The following is a 15,441-nucleotide window of genomic DNA, read 5'->3' on the forward strand; positions in this document are numbered from 1 at the left end:
TAGCTACAGTTCCAGTGTCCACCAGTAGGTGTCTCTTAGAAACCATCAGGTTTCATTGATCAGCTCTACATGGTTTCAGCTGCTAGGTGGCTATATAAGGCTGCTTCCACTGGCACACAGCGCCTTTTGTGCTAGTTTTGGCTGCTCTTGCTTTGTACCCTGTTTGTTGTGCTGCTGCCTGACTTTATTGCCATTCACTGTTAATCTTGCCCTTCTCTGTATCTAGTATCCTGCTACCTTGTTCCCTTCCAGTTTTGTTTTCCCCCTCCCCATCCACTCCCTGCTCTCCCCTGCCTTCTGTGTACCTCATTTGTACATTTGTACATACAGCACATACAGCATATATATAAGTTTGGTTAAGATTGCTGTTTAGGCATTTTGTTATTTAGATTTGCTTCTCATGCATTGTCATGTTTTTTGCTTGCTGGTGTGTAATTATCTTTCATTCCTGTAAATAAATCACACTTTAAAAATATATACATACATACATGGTTTGGTCCCAGTTTTTTGGTGCAGCTACATATATTTGGTCTCCCAGCTGCTGACTCCTGACATAATAAGGCCCGCTAATGACCAGATCAGCTACACCTGGTAACTGGGAGCCATTTGCGCCATCCTCTGGAACACTCCCAATCTGCCCAGCTATCTCCTACTCTTTAGGTGATCCTGAAAACTCTGCCTTTGCCTAACAACTGAGCTTTTATTTCTTCATGAACTCATCCCCACACAGTTATTACTTTTGTACCATTTGCTCCTCCCTTTAATTTTTTTTATTGTAAGCTCTTATGAGCAGGACCCTCCTAACCCTCTTGTATTTAATTGTATTTTAACTCTACTCTCTGTATATTGTTAAATGCTGCACAACTGAGTGTTGACCTATACAACCCTGCATACCAATATTAAAAAATATAAAAACTAAACAGTCAACTGACGAAGAGCACAGCATATACAGTGCCTTGAAAAAGTATTCATACCCCTTGAAATTTTCCACATTTTGTCATGTTACAACCAAAAATGTAAATGTGTTCTTTTGGGGGATTTTATGTGATAGACCAACACAAAGTGGCACATAACTGTGAAGTGGAAGGAAAATGATAAATGGTTTTCAAATTGTTTGACAAATAAATATCTGAAAAGTGTGGCGTGCATTTGTATTCAGCCCTCTTTACTCTGATACCCCTAACTAAAATCTAGTGGAACCAATTGCCTTCAGAAGTCACCTAATTAGTAAATAGTTACAACCAAAAATGTAAATGTGTTCTAAATTACCTGTGTGTATCTCAGTATAAATACAGCTGTTCTGTGAAGACCTCAGAGGTTTGTTAGAGAACCTTAGTGAACATTCAGCATCATGAAGGCCAAGGTACACACCAGCCAGGCCAGCGATAAAGTTGTGGAGAGTTTTAAAGCAGGGGTAGGTTATAAAAAATATCCCAAGCTTTGAACATCTCACAGAGCACTGTCCAATCCATCATCTGAAAATGGAAAAAGTTTGGCACAACTGCAAACCTACCAAGACATGGCCGTCCACCTAAACTGACAGGCAAGGAGAGCATTAATGAGATGCCAATGAGATGCCAAAGCAGCCAAGAGGCCCATGGTAACTCTGGAGGAGCTGCAGAGATATACAACTCAGGTGGGAGAATCTGTCCACAGGACAACTATTAGTCGTGCACTCCACAAATCTAGCCTTTATGGAAGAGTGGCAAGAAGAAAGCCACTGTTGAAAGAAAGCCATAAGAAATCCTGTTTGCAGTTTGCGAGAAGCCATGTGGGGGACACAGCAGGTAAGAAGAATGAGACCAAAATTTTACTTCTTGGTCTAAAAGGAAAATGCTATGTGTGGCAGAAAACTAATACTGCACATCACCCTGAACACATCATCCCCACCGTGAAACATGGTGGTGGCAACATCATGTTGTGGGGATGCTTTTCTTCAGCAGGGACAGGGAAGCTGGTCAGAGTTGATGGGAAGATGGATGGAGCCAAATACAGGATGATCTTAGAATAAAAACCTTGTTGTCTGCAAAAAAATTGAGACTGGGGCAGAGGTTCACCTTCCAGCAGGACAACGACTGTAAACATACAGCCAGAGCTTCACTGGAATGGTTTAGATCAAAGCATTTTCATGTGTTAGAATGGCCCAGTCAAAGTCCAGATCTAAATCAAATTGAGAATCTGTGGCAAGACTTGAAAATTGATGTTCACAGATGCTCTCCATCCAATCTGACAGAGCTTGAGCTATTTTGCAAAGAAGAATGGGCAAAAATGTCACTATCTAGATGTGCAAAGCTGGTAAAGACATACCCAAAAAGACTTGCAGCTGTAATTGCAGTAAAAGATGGTTCTACAAAGTATTGACTCGGTGGGGCTGAATACAAATACACGCCACACTTTTCACATATTTATTTTCAAAAAAAATTTGGAAAAACATTTAGGATTTTTCTTCGACTTCACAATTATGTGCCACTTTGTGTTGGTCTATCACATAAAATCTCAATGAAATACATTTACGTTTTTGGTTGTAACATGACAAAATGTGGAAAATTTCAATGGGTATGAATACTTTTTTAAGGCACCGTAGTATGCATTTTAATAGACACTAGATAACAGACATGCACCATCTGTGGATACACTTCCTTTCTGGAAGTTAATAGTCACTTCTGCTTCAAAGCTTTAAAAAAGAAAATATTCTCCTTATTTCGCAATTTATGTTGCACTGTCCTCCAGACTGTAATTAATTCCCCATGTTGAGTTCAAAAATGCGCTTCTTTCCTGGGATGAGTTATCTAGTTGGAACTACAATATTTTGAAGGAAAAAATATGTTTCATCATTCCTTAGCAAGCACAAATGCTAGCACAGACACCCATTTTCATATCGGAGTATAAGTACACAAGGCATCCTGCCAGCAATTTGAAGTAGTTAAGACTGCAGACGAAGGAAACTCCCTCTGTTGTTGAAAAAGACTAAAGGAATGTAATAATACAAGGCAAGTACAATGTTCTTTTATTTCTGTTACAGTTTATCCAGCAAGAAAAGGACAGGTTAAACATATGACTGTACAGCTGTTCGATTAAGCTATTGAGTTGAGTTAGGTTTTATGTTTTTTAGTATAGAGCCACTTCAGATATGTGTATTGGTAGTTGTTTGTTAAGCTAATGTACTCAGATGCAGTCTGCCAGACAGAGAAAAGTCTAAGCTGCTCAGTTTTAAATTTCAAGAAAAAAGTAGTATTAATTAAAACACACACGTATGAAATAATTAAAAAAAGGGATGTGTCTTTGCCTGCTACACCGAAAGAGATGTCACCTGATGTTAATAAAAGCTGATGTAATTTTCTAGTTCAATAGTCGATCTATATCTGCCTTTTAAGGTAATGAATGCAAAATACGTTATATGTAATATGTATTACTGTGTTTTGATTAGTTTTATTCATAATCATGTGAACTATTATTTCAAAAGTACAAAAGCTAGGAATAGTAAATTCCAGTTAAATATACAGCTATTATATGAAGTTTACTCTTAAAGTAACAGTTCAGTATATGTACAGTATGTAGGCATCCAACACACTTTCCTTCAAAATTGATGGATAGAACTAGCTGAAGTAGAAAAATAATTTCTGAATGTGTAATTACAGAGCTAATTGGGCACTTGTAAATTCTACTGCTTTAAACGGGCTGCTATTTTGTGGAATTTAAGGGTCTGGTGTGGTAATTAATATATATAGAAAGGGCCTTAAAGTTTCCACACTTTTTTATATTTAAATAAAGTGTGCAAACTTTTTGAAGAACCCTTGTGTGTGTGTGTGTGTGTGTGTGTGTGTGTGTGTGTGTGTTTGTGTGTGTGTGTGTGTGTGTATATATGTGTATATATCTTGCACATATCATCTTGCCAGACTTTTTACTTAGTGACACTAAACTCACAGCATTTTTTAACAGTAATCAGTATTACATATGAATTATAGCATGGCTCTGTGCTTTTTTTTTTTTCAATGTCATGTAATGTTATAACGTTGCAATAGTGCCCTGTGATTGGCAAATCTCTTGTTTCTCTTTACTCCCTACATTTCTCATGGTAGGCAGTATAAACAAGAGAGAGAGACAAAGGGTGTTATTTACAAAAGGCAAATCCACTTTGCACTGCAAGTGCACATGGAAGTGCAGTCGCTGTAAATCCAAGGGGAACATTCAAGGAAAATAAAAAACAGCATTTTAGCTTGCACATGATTTGATGATAAAATCAGCAGACCTTCCCCTCATTTAGGATCTACCCCTCAGATTTACAGCGACTGCACTTCCAAGTGCACTTGCAGTGCACTTGTAGTGCAAAGTGAATTTGCCTTTCGTAAATAATCCCCAAAGTCTGACTAATACAGATGAGCTCAAGGTTTGATCTGAAATTAAGTTCAGACCGAACTTTGGCTCCAGTTTGAACAGCCAAACAGTATGTATAAGAGTGGCATTACTTCCACTATTACACATGATAGCTTCCCGCTGATGATGGTTATTAAGGGTATCAGCAGAAGCAGTGATGTCACTGGCCCCATCCCCTATCCCCACCGGAAATAGTTTATTAAAAAAAAATGTAGTGGCATTCCCCCTTACTCATACTAGACCCCATACCAGAAGTCTGTTATGACTTTTAAGGGGTACCTCATGCAAAAAAAAAAAAACAAGTGCATGGGTGTCCACCTGAAAATCCATACCAGACCCTTAATCTGAGCATGCAGCCTGGCTGGCCAGGAAAGGGGGGAGGCAGCGTAAACCCCACTCCTGAACCATACCAGGCCATATGCTCTTAACATGGGTCTCAGGAAAATGGTGCCCACTGGCCTATTTAAACCTGCTGCTGTGAGCATGATGTTACTGGATTATCGTCAGCTCCCCTGTGTTCCCTGTGCTTCTGTAGTCCTGATTCTTGGACTTCCCATTACCGACCCGGCTTGCCTTGACCCTGCTTCCTGATATCCTGGCTTGTACCTAACTTCTTTTCTCCTGTCTCCTGTGTATGAACCCAACTTGTTCCAGTTTCACTGCCTGACTGATCCACCATGTATGACCTTTGGCCTGGCTCTCATTTTCCTCTCCACCAAGCACCTCAGCATACCTACTCTTCAAGTATGCCCAGTCTGCTATAGCAATCTCCTGGTGATCAGCTCTTCTGACTACAGCAGCACCTGGCAAGGTGTGCTTTTTTGGGCACTGCACTCCCTATACCATCTCCAGGGGTGTGATGCGCTTAGCCACAAGGGGAGCCCTCTCAGCACCTCGGCTTCCAACTGGTATGTGACAATGGGTGGCATACCTTGCTAGGGGGGCCCCCTGGCAAAGAACCTTGTCACCATGTTGAAGAGGAAAAGGGCCTCTTCCCCACGACCCTAGCCAGTGGTTGTAGGGGTCTGTGGGCAGGAGGGTTAACAGAATCTGGAAGCCCCCATTTCACAATAAAGAAGCACCCAGATATCACCTCTACATGTGAATGAGTATGGGCTACATAGTACTCCTACTCATCCGCAAAAAAAATTCTAACCTAGTAATAAAGACACCCAAAGATTTTGCAAGTCCTTTAATTAAAAAAAACATCCCAAAAAGAGTACCTTGTTGTAAATCCATTTTCAATTACATCATCCAGTGTTGCATATGCACTTTAATCACAATGCCTGATGCACACCGACCTGCCAAAAGGAAAAAACTTCACCATGAAGACGTGTCTGGTGCCGAATGCAAAGTCTGGGGAATGACAACTGTTATACAAAGGTCTCCCAGGTGATGTCCTTGACCATATATGAATATGACCAAATATGGTCAATGATATTATGTGTAATAGAGGCAGTAATACTGCTACATGAAGTTCAGCTCCTGTAGCCTGTGTCCTTTCTCCAGCCAGCTCCACTTTTTTTCTTCAGGATCATAGTGAGATGTGGTCAGGGATAAGGAAAAGGAAGGGGAAGAGAGGCACCATCTGGATATTCATTTGTCACCAGGATCACCTCACTGAATAGTTTGCTCTCTTCCCTGGTGCTAGAGTTTGGCATGTGGTGGACCGGATGGATTTATTACTGGGAGGGGCTGGGCACAACTTAGGTGTCTTGGTCCGTGTTGGAACCAGTGGCAGAATACATGGAGAGTGGAGGTTCCTTAAGAATCAACTTAAAGAACTAGGCTGCAAGTTGAAGGGAAGGACCTCTATGGTGATATTCTCTGAAATATTGTCTGTGCCATGCGCAACACAGGAAAGACGGAGAGATTCGAGAACTGAATGCATGGCTAAAGACCTGCTGTAAGAAGGAAGGATTTGGTTTTCTAGAGCACTGGGCTGACTTTTCATTGGGGTGCAACCTATATGCTAAAGATGATTTGCACCGAAATGGAAGGGGGTCTGCTGTGCTGGGGGAGAGGTTTATGGGAAGGCAGGAAGAGTATTTAAATTAGGATTGAGGTGAGGGTGAGTGTCACGTACCTGGTATCAGAGCCCAACTGTAGAAGGAGACCTTTCTTACAGCCCTGGCTCGAGGACCACTGGGGTTGCAACAGTGGTACAGGAGCGCAGTGAGGTAGGAGTGCCTGTATGATCCATGGTAGCTGATGCAGGTGGTAGAGGTGATCCACCGGACGGACTGGTAGCAGAAGCAGTAGGAAGCGGTGGTATAGGTGCGGGTCAGCGACCCCTGGATCTGGGCGGAGCTGGATCAGGAACGGACTAAGCAGAGTGAGACAAGCCGGGTCAGAACGGGCAACAGGTAGTACAATCAGCAGGTAAAGGGTAGTCAGCAGGCAGGCAGAGGTTCGGCAACTGGAGATCAATAGTTTCAGAAGTAGCAAGGTCAAGCAGGCCGGGTCCAGAGAGGAGAAGGCAGCAGTAGTCAACGAAGCAAGGTCAGGTAATACAGCAGGTTCAGGATCAGACTCAGGTTTAAACTGCAGATCAGACAGCACTGTACCAGAGCAGCTGCTGGCTTTTTAAAGGGGAACTGGTGCCAAGCCGAGTCAGCGTGCCTGCCTCGTGTCTATGCGCGCTCACGCACCGCTGCCTGGTACAGCGCGCTCCCATAGGAACATGTGTGTGCACGCGCGCACGCCTGAGTGTTTGTCCTGCCACAGGGTATCCCTGACATTGCCCCCCCAAGGGGCAACCTCCGGGTGCCCAACAGGTTCTTTTTATCAGGGTGAGCAAGAAAAAAGGCACAAACTAAGCTTCTTGCATGAATATTGCATGTGGGCTCCCAGGAATTGTCCTCCAGGCGGTATCCCTTCAATTTAACCAGAAATTGTACCTGATTCCGCCTTCTCCTGCAATCCAGGTTAGCCTGGGTAGCCTCCACTTCATATTCCTCATTTCCATCAATCAAAACAGGTTCCGGTGGTTTAGGTCCTCTGTCGGGGAAAGGATCAGGTACTGCAGGCTTCAGTAGCAAAACATGAAATATAGGGTGTATCTTAAATGAGTCAGTAGAGACAGTTCATATGATACTTCATTCAACCTCCTCTTCACCGGGAAGGGACCAGTAAATTTGGGTGCCAACTTTTTCGATGGACATTTCAACTTAAGATTGGTTGTGGAAAGCCATACCTGATCACCCGGCTGTAGGTTCAGTTCTCTTCTCCTTTTCCTATCAAAAGCCTTCTTGTTGTCAGCTTGCGCTTTGGCTTCCTGCAAGATCTTATTATTGCGGTTGAGGAAATCCATGGTATTCTGTACTGCTGGAACTGTAGACTCTGGAATGAAATCAGGCAAAAATGATAATTATTAAATAATTATTAGAAAAATAATTAGAAAAGAAAGGGGATTGACCTGTAGCTGAGTGATTGGCATTGTTGTAGGCAAATTCTGCTAGTGGCAGTAAGGCTACCCAATCGTCCTGAGCAAAGGATGTGAAACACCGGATGTACTGTTCCAGCGTTTGGTTAGTCCTCTCAGTTTGCCCATTAGTTTGGGAATGGTATGCTGAGGATAATGCCAACTCGATTTTCAACATGTTTCAAATCTGTCCGACGGACTCGAGTCCGGTTGAAAAGTCCGCTCGTCTGTATGCTAGTCCGACGGACAAAAACCGACCTAGGGCAGCTATTGGCTACTGGCTATGAACTTCCTTGTTTTAGTCCGGTTGTACGTCATCACGTATGAATCCGTTGGACTTTGGTTGATCGTGTGTAGGCAAGTCCATTCATTTGGAAAGTCCGTCGTAAAGTCCGTCGAAAAGTCCGCCGGACAAAGTCTGCCGGTCGTGTGTCCGGTCGTGTGTACGCGGTATTAGAGTCACTCCAGAGTCACTCCAGGGGGGCTGAGGATGTTCATGGAAGCTTGTTTGATTTGTGACAAAAGATCTGTCTGCAGAAGTAGGAAGTTCCCTGTAGGCAGGATGGTATCTGGTGTTGTCAAGTCCTTGGGGTCATCGTACATACGAGATGCGTCCGGTTTTGCATTTTTTGATCCAGGTCGGTAGGTTATGTGAAAGGAAAAACGAGTAAAAAACAGAGCCCATCAAGCTTGTCGTGGCTTCAGTCTTTTGGCAGATTTTTATGGTCAGTATATATCAGTATGGGATGGTTAGCGCCCTCCAACAAGTATCTCCACTCCTCCAGTGCTGCTTTGATGGCTAACAGCTCACAACCTCCTACATCGTAATTTCTTTCTGCTGGAGAAAGTTTCCGTGAGAAGAAGGCCACAGGGTGCATCAAGGCTTTAACCTCTTGAAGTTGGGAAACAACTGCCCCCACTGCTGTTTTGGGAAGAATCCACTTCGAGGATGTAGGGTAAGGACGGGTCAGGGTGCCTGAGGATAGGAGCCGAAGTGAAGAGTTTCTTCAGCGTTTCAAAAGCGATTTGTGCCTCGGAGTTCCAGCAGAATCGTAGGTTTTGTTTGGTTAGTTGTGTTATTGGGGTGATGATGGCAGAGAACCCTTTAATGAACTTCCTATAAAAGTTCGCAAAACCTACAAAGCTTTGTACCCCCTTCTTGTCTGTGGGTACAGGCCATTCCAGTATGGGGGATACTTTTTGGGGATGCTCCTGCTGTAGAAATTACTAGTCCCAAAAATTGAATGCTCTGCCGGTCAAATTCGCATTTCTCCGGTTTTGCATACAGCTTGTGTTGACGGAGTCGGCCTAACACAATACTGACGTACTCTCTGTGTTGATCAAGAGAACCAGAGAAGATTAAAATATCGTCCAGGTAGACAATTATGAAGATATCCAACAGGTCTCGGAACACATCATTAATAAAGTGCTGGAAGGTTGCCGGGGCATTGCAGAGCCCAAAGGGCATGACCAGATACTCGAAGTGCCCGAATCTGGTGCGGAAAGCCGTCTTCCACTCATCCCCTTTTCGAATACATATCAGGTTATAGGCAGCTCTCAAGTCCAGTTTAGTAAAAATGGTTGCAGATCTCAGTTTCTGGAACAACTCAGTCATTAGAGGCAGGGGATAGCTGTTCTTAACCGTAACTTTATTTAGCTCCCAATAATCCACACAAGGGCGGAGAGAGTGGTCCTTCTTGGTTACGAAGAATATCCCTGCTCCTGCTGGGGAGGTGAATGGGTTGATAAACCCCTTCTTGAGGTTCTCATCAACATACTCTTTCAGTGCCTCTTGTTCTCGCTCTGACAATGGGAACACACGTCCAAATGGAATTGCAGCTCTGGGCAAGAGATCAATTGGACAGTCATATGGGCGGTTGCACGGCAAGGTATCAGCTCCTTGTTTGCTGAAGACGTCAAGGTACTGGTGGTAGGGTTTGGGTAACGATTGAAGAACATCTTGATCAAAGTCCATACAGAATAAGTTTGCTGACGTACTCATAGATCCTGGTAGACAATGCTTCAGACAATACGGTGATGAAAACTTGGTCTCCCCGGACAACCAGTTAATCTGAGGGTTATGGGCCTGGAGCCAAGGTAAACCCAGGACGACAGGAAACAAGGGGGAAGTGATAGCGTCAAGGCTCAAAAGTTCCTTATGTTGATGGGAGGAAGTAACGGGTAAAGGAGGTGTCTCCTGAGTTACGGGTCCAGAACTGATGCGTGAGCCGTCAGCTAAAAAGACAGACAGTCCATGCATCTTTGGCCGCAAGGGAATATGTTGCTGGGCGGCAAAGTTTAAGTCAATAAAGCAACTGCATGCTCCGGAGTCCACAATAGCGTTAACGGAAATTGTCTTTTCTGGAAGCTGGACTAACAGAGGAAGAGTAAGATGGGCTGACTGGGCAGGTAGCATCGTGAGGTTAGTAGGAGGAAGCTTCCTCATCTTTGCAGGACACCCATGAACATAATGGCCAGCCTCTCCACAATACAGGCAAAGATTCTTCTGCTGGCGGCGTGATCGCTCCTCTGGAGATAGCGTGTGGCGCATCACTCTGAGTCGCATGGGCCTTGGAGCAGCAGGTGCGGGGGTTGATGGAACTTGAGCCGGCAAGGGGCTGAACAGGAGCCTTTGGTGTCATCCATACAAAGTGGGTCTGCTGGGTGCATTTCTCTGATTGGCGCTCACGGAGCCGCCGGTCAATCTGAATTACCAGACTGATAAGTCCTTCCAAGGTATCAGGTATTTCTACTCGGGCAAGTTCATCTTTCAAGTCCTCAGATAGACCCATGCGGAACTGGTGCTACAGAGCTGCATTATTCCACTGGGTGTCTGCGCTCCAGCATCTGAAGTCCGACACATAGTCCTCAACCGCTCTGTGGCCTTGCTGGAGCACATGGAGAGCAGCTTCTGCTGTAGAAGTACGTAATGGATCGTCATATAGTTGTGACATAGCATCAAGAAAAGACGACATAGTATGCGTCTGTATGTCGTCTCCTTCCAGCAACCGGTGGGCCCAGGCTTGAGGATCCCCTTGTAGTAGCAAGATAATAAACCCCACTTTGCTGGATTCCAGCAAGAAAGTCCGGGGTTGTAAAGAAAATACAGCTGACATGCGTTGTGGAAGGCCCAAAACTTGATGCGCTCCCCAGAGAATTTCTCAGGATCTCTGGGCTCAGGTGGAGGTGCAGTGAAGGATACCGGAACTGAGCTGACAGGGAGTGTCTGGATTTGTCCTTCCAAATTAAGGTACCCTTCATGTAGGGACTGTACAGCTTGTGTAAGGGTTGTAAGGTGGCGGCCCACCTCCTCCATCTGCGAGACTCCTGTAGGCTCAGTCATGGCTGTCTGATACTGTCACGTACCTGGTATCAACTGTAGAAGGAGACCTCGAGGCTCAGGGACCACTGGGGTTACAACAGTGGTACAGGAGCGCAGTGCAGTAGGAGTGCCTGTATGATCCGTGGTAGCTGATGCAGGTGGTAAAGGTGATCCACCAGACGGACTGGTAGCAGAAGCAGTAGGAAGCGGTGGTATAGGTGCGGGTCAGCGACCCCTTGATCTGGGCGGAGCTGGATCAGGAACGGACTAAGCAGAGTGAGACAAGCCAGGTCAGAATGGGCAACAAGTAGTACAATCAGCAGGCAAAGGGTAGTCAGCAGGCAGGCAGAGGTTCGGCAACAGGAGATCAATAGTTTCAGAAGTAGCAAGGTCAAGCAGGCCGGGTCAGGAGAGGAGAAGGCAGCAGTAGTCAACGAAACAAGGTCAGGTAATACAGCAGGTTCAGGATCAGACTCAGGTTTAAACTGCAGATCAGACAGCACTGTACCAGAGCAGCTGCTGGCTTTTTAAAGGGGAACTGGCGCCAAGCCGAGTCAGTGCGCGTGCATGCGCGCCTGCTGCGTGCTCTCGCACATGCGCGCCCGCCTCGTGACTCTGCGCTGCCTGGTACAGCGTGCTCCCATAGGAACATGTGTGCACACGGCGTGCATGCCTGAGTGTCTGTCCTGCCACAGGGTATCCCTGACAGTGAGAAAGAATTCAATTGGGCAGACAGGTCAGTTAGGAGTCAGACATTAATGAAGGGTGGTATGGGGATAGATGGGGGAGAGTTATGGCATGTGACAAAAAGGTTCCCATGTTACAATAACCATTGGAAATTATAGTACTATTTGTACTACTAAAAAAGATATACAAAACACAAGCAAAATGTGGTAATGCTTTCAAGTGTTTGTTCACCAATACCAGAAGTCTGCCAAGCAAAATAGGAGAGTTGGAAAATGAAGAGAAGTATGAAAAAACAAAAAGCCGGCAACTCTGGAAATTCCCCTGTAATCTTGATTATAACATGACCATTAAAATGTGATGGCTGATGAGTTTCGGCACTAGCCTTGTTCACAGCACAGTCACCATAGAAAAAACTACCTCGGGGGCGAGCTACATCGTAGGCTTCTTGAGAGAGAAGTCTGGTGGATCTTCAATATACATAACAGAGTACCCTTAGGTATGAATCTCCGCTATGATTTTTACCTTTTTCTCCAATAGGTTTAGCGATTTTCTTGTGACACACATATTTTTCTATTTTATCTTGTATTTGTTGATTTTTTTAAATTATGTGGCTTCTTACATTGATCCGTGTTTTCTTTTCTTTTCTTTCCCAGCGATTCATGTTATGATATGTTTTGCTTGTTATCACTTCCTGAGAAGCATGCACATGCAGCGGTGTTCTCGTTTAGCTTCAATCATTGACATCATCTAATTAGTGGGAGTGACATGCATTATCCTTTTATCTTTTCACTATTTATATGTTGTATTTATCTATGGTGACTGTGCTGTGAACAAGGCTAGTGCCGAAACGCGTCAAACATCACATTTTAATGGTCATATTATAATAAAGATTGCAGAAGAATTTCCAGAGTTGCTGGCATTTTGTTTTTTTCATACACAACTAGCTTAGTTGGATGCAAGGAGGACATCCTAAGCCTGAGCACCTGGAGTAGGTGTGTTGGTCTGCTATTATATTTCCAGAGGCTTCACAGTTAGAGCGGTGCTTTTCTTGCATGCAGACATGAGGAGAAGTATGATTTAATTGGTATTGCTGAATCTTGACTTCATTCTTCACATGACTGGGCTATTATTATTACCACTTACTGATTATATGCTAGAGGTTACTGCACATTTCTGCTTGCCAATTTGTTGCTAGATGTTACTGCACATCAATACCACTCATTGATTGGTTGACAGAGGTTACCGCACATCATTACTGCTCACTGATTGCTATTGGTTACTGTTAATCATTACCACTTTTGCTAGAAGTAAACGTGGCAATCTCTCTATGGAGGGGCCCCTGGACTGAACATAGCAGTCTCCCTATGAAGAGGCCCCTGGACTGGAGGTAGCAGTCTCCTTATGGAGGAGCCCCTGGACTGGAGGTAGCAATCTCCCTATAATGGGGGCCCCTGGACTGGAGGTGGCAGTCTCCCTATGAAGAGCCAACAAAGAGAGACTATTTTTTCCAGTCCAGGAGCCACCCCTTGGAGACTGTTACTTCCAGTTCAGTGGCCCCTCTATTGAGGGACTACTAACTCCAGTCCAGGGGCCCCTCCATAGAGCGACTGCTAACTCCAGTCCAGGGGCCCCTCCATAGAGGGACTGCTATCTTCAGTCCAGGGGCCCCTCTATAGAGGGACTGCTACCTCCAGTCCAGGGGCCCCTCCATAGACGGGCACTACTACCTCCAGTCCAGGAGCCCCTCCACAGAGGGAAACTAATACCTCTAGTCCAGGGGCCCCTCCATAGAGGGACTGCTACCTCCAGTCCAGGGGTCCCTCCATAGAGGGACTACTACCTCCAGTCCAGCCCCCCTTAGAGGGACTACTACCTCCAGTCCAGGGGCTCCTCCATAGAGGGACTACTACCTCCAGTCCAGGGGCCCCTCTATAGAGGGACACTACTACCTCCAGTCCAGGGGCCCCTCCACAGAGGGACACTAATGCCTCCAGTCCAGGGGTCCCTCCTATTGTAGAGAGACATAGAATGGAAAGCCCCAGGAGTGACAGTAGTGAGGAACACTGTGCTCCCCTCCCGGCAGTGTAGGGGTTAAGGTGCCTGCTCGGTGTGTGCTCTGTATGTGGGTCTCACCTGAGATAAGTTGAGCCCATGTGGCTCTCCCCTCCTCCTTTACTGCAGACAGAAGTGTGGGCACAGGGTGGCATGGGCGCTTTATCTGAGGTGAAAGCAACGGAACTGTCACAGTGGGCCTGGAGGGTTTAGGAAGCATTCTCACAGCACGCGCCAGCTCAACAGCGGCAGCGCCACCCAGTGGAGGTGAAGCTGTGCAGAGATGGGCAGAGGGCTGATCACTCCACTGTGACAGGGCTGCAGTTGGGACTATAGGAACAGTATTGGCAAATGTGGCCGACTTCTCCTTCCGTGACACCTGCCCAGCTCTGCCAGCATCCTTTGGTGGAAGTGCCTACCTACCAGAGCTAAATATACTGTTGGCAATGGCAACCCTGGCCAGTGGGCTCAAGGGGCAGCTTCTTTGGGCCCCACAACAATGATTGGGCCCGGGGCAGCTTCCCCGTTTACCCCGCCTTAAAGACGGCCCTGGTGGAACTGCATATAGATGTGCATAGCTCAAAGTTATAGGCCACCCAGTGGTTATGAGAAGGTGGAGACTCCTTGCACAGATGGAAAGGGCTGCAAAGGCTGGGATGGTGATAATAATGAGGGATTTCAACTACCCTGATATTGACTGGAGTAATGGCACTGCTGGAACAGTTAAAGGGTAATTCCACTTTCGTGGGGAAAAAATAACAAATAAAGAAAAAATAATATAGCCTGTACAATTGTGATACAAGTCATATTGTAATTGAATGTTATTAAAAATTACCTTTCCTTTTCAATCTGCAGCCACTGTAATTTTCTATAAATACAAAGCAATATGGCTACAGGGAGTTGTTCTGTACACAGAATGTGTACTGACCACTCCCCAGAAACATAATGTCCTGCCAGTTTCCTACCAATTTTCCCAGAATTTTGCCTAAGATACAAGTCAGATTTCAGGCATCCCCTGCAACAAAAATGTCATTTTTTGGTGAGATATTTCCAATAGGAACACGTCTAAATGGATACAGGCCCAGCAGCTTTCTTCATTAGTGCCCTGTAGCTGCCACAGCTGACTGATAATTATGAAACCACTCCCATTAGACCCACTCTGCCCAGAGGCACAGACAAACACACATGGATTTCTTAAGAATAACAAAAGGTAAGAATTTGCAACAAAAGGTTGTTATCCTTGCAATGTACATAGACCACCCAGCGCTCACTCGTCCCCTCCCCCTTTTCTGCATGCTCGGAAAAGGATCTGGATTTTGGGGGGGACCTCACGCCATTTTTTTTTTTAAAAGCCATTTTTTTTAACATTGTTCTATTGCTGGCAATGTGTGTGTTGTGAAAGAAAATAAGGGAACCAATAGGTTCCAAACCTGCGCAAACCAGTAACCAAAAAAACAAACAAAACAAACCACAATAAAGAGCTTTGTATTGTAAAGTGTAAAAAACACCTATAACATTAAAAAAGGAACCAAGCTCTTATATCATAAATTACACATCATAAATCACCATAGTGAATAAACAA

General features: G+C 45.0%; 1 protein-coding gene across 2 annotated transcripts in view; it reads left to right on the forward strand.

The window, feature by feature from the left end:
• The first annotated feature begins 2,716 nt into the window (after positions 1–2,716).
• The window catches only part of TBXA2R (thromboxane A2 receptor), an 892,108-nt gene continuing 879,383 nt past the window's right edge, over positions 2,717–15,441 (forward strand). For both annotated transcript variants that reach the window (XR_012235507.1, XM_073594743.1), the window contains exon 1: positions 2,717–2,990. The gene's annotated coding sequence lies outside the window, so the exon portion shown is untranslated. The remainder of the gene's footprint in view (positions 2,991–15,441) is intronic.

The sequence above is a fragment of the Aquarana catesbeiana genome, linkage group LG01 (genome assembly GCF_042186555.1).
Source record: "Aquarana catesbeiana isolate 2022-GZ linkage group LG01, ASM4218655v1, whole genome shotgun sequence".
Taxonomy (NCBI): domain Eukaryota; kingdom Metazoa; phylum Chordata; class Amphibia; order Anura; family Ranidae; genus Aquarana; species Aquarana catesbeiana.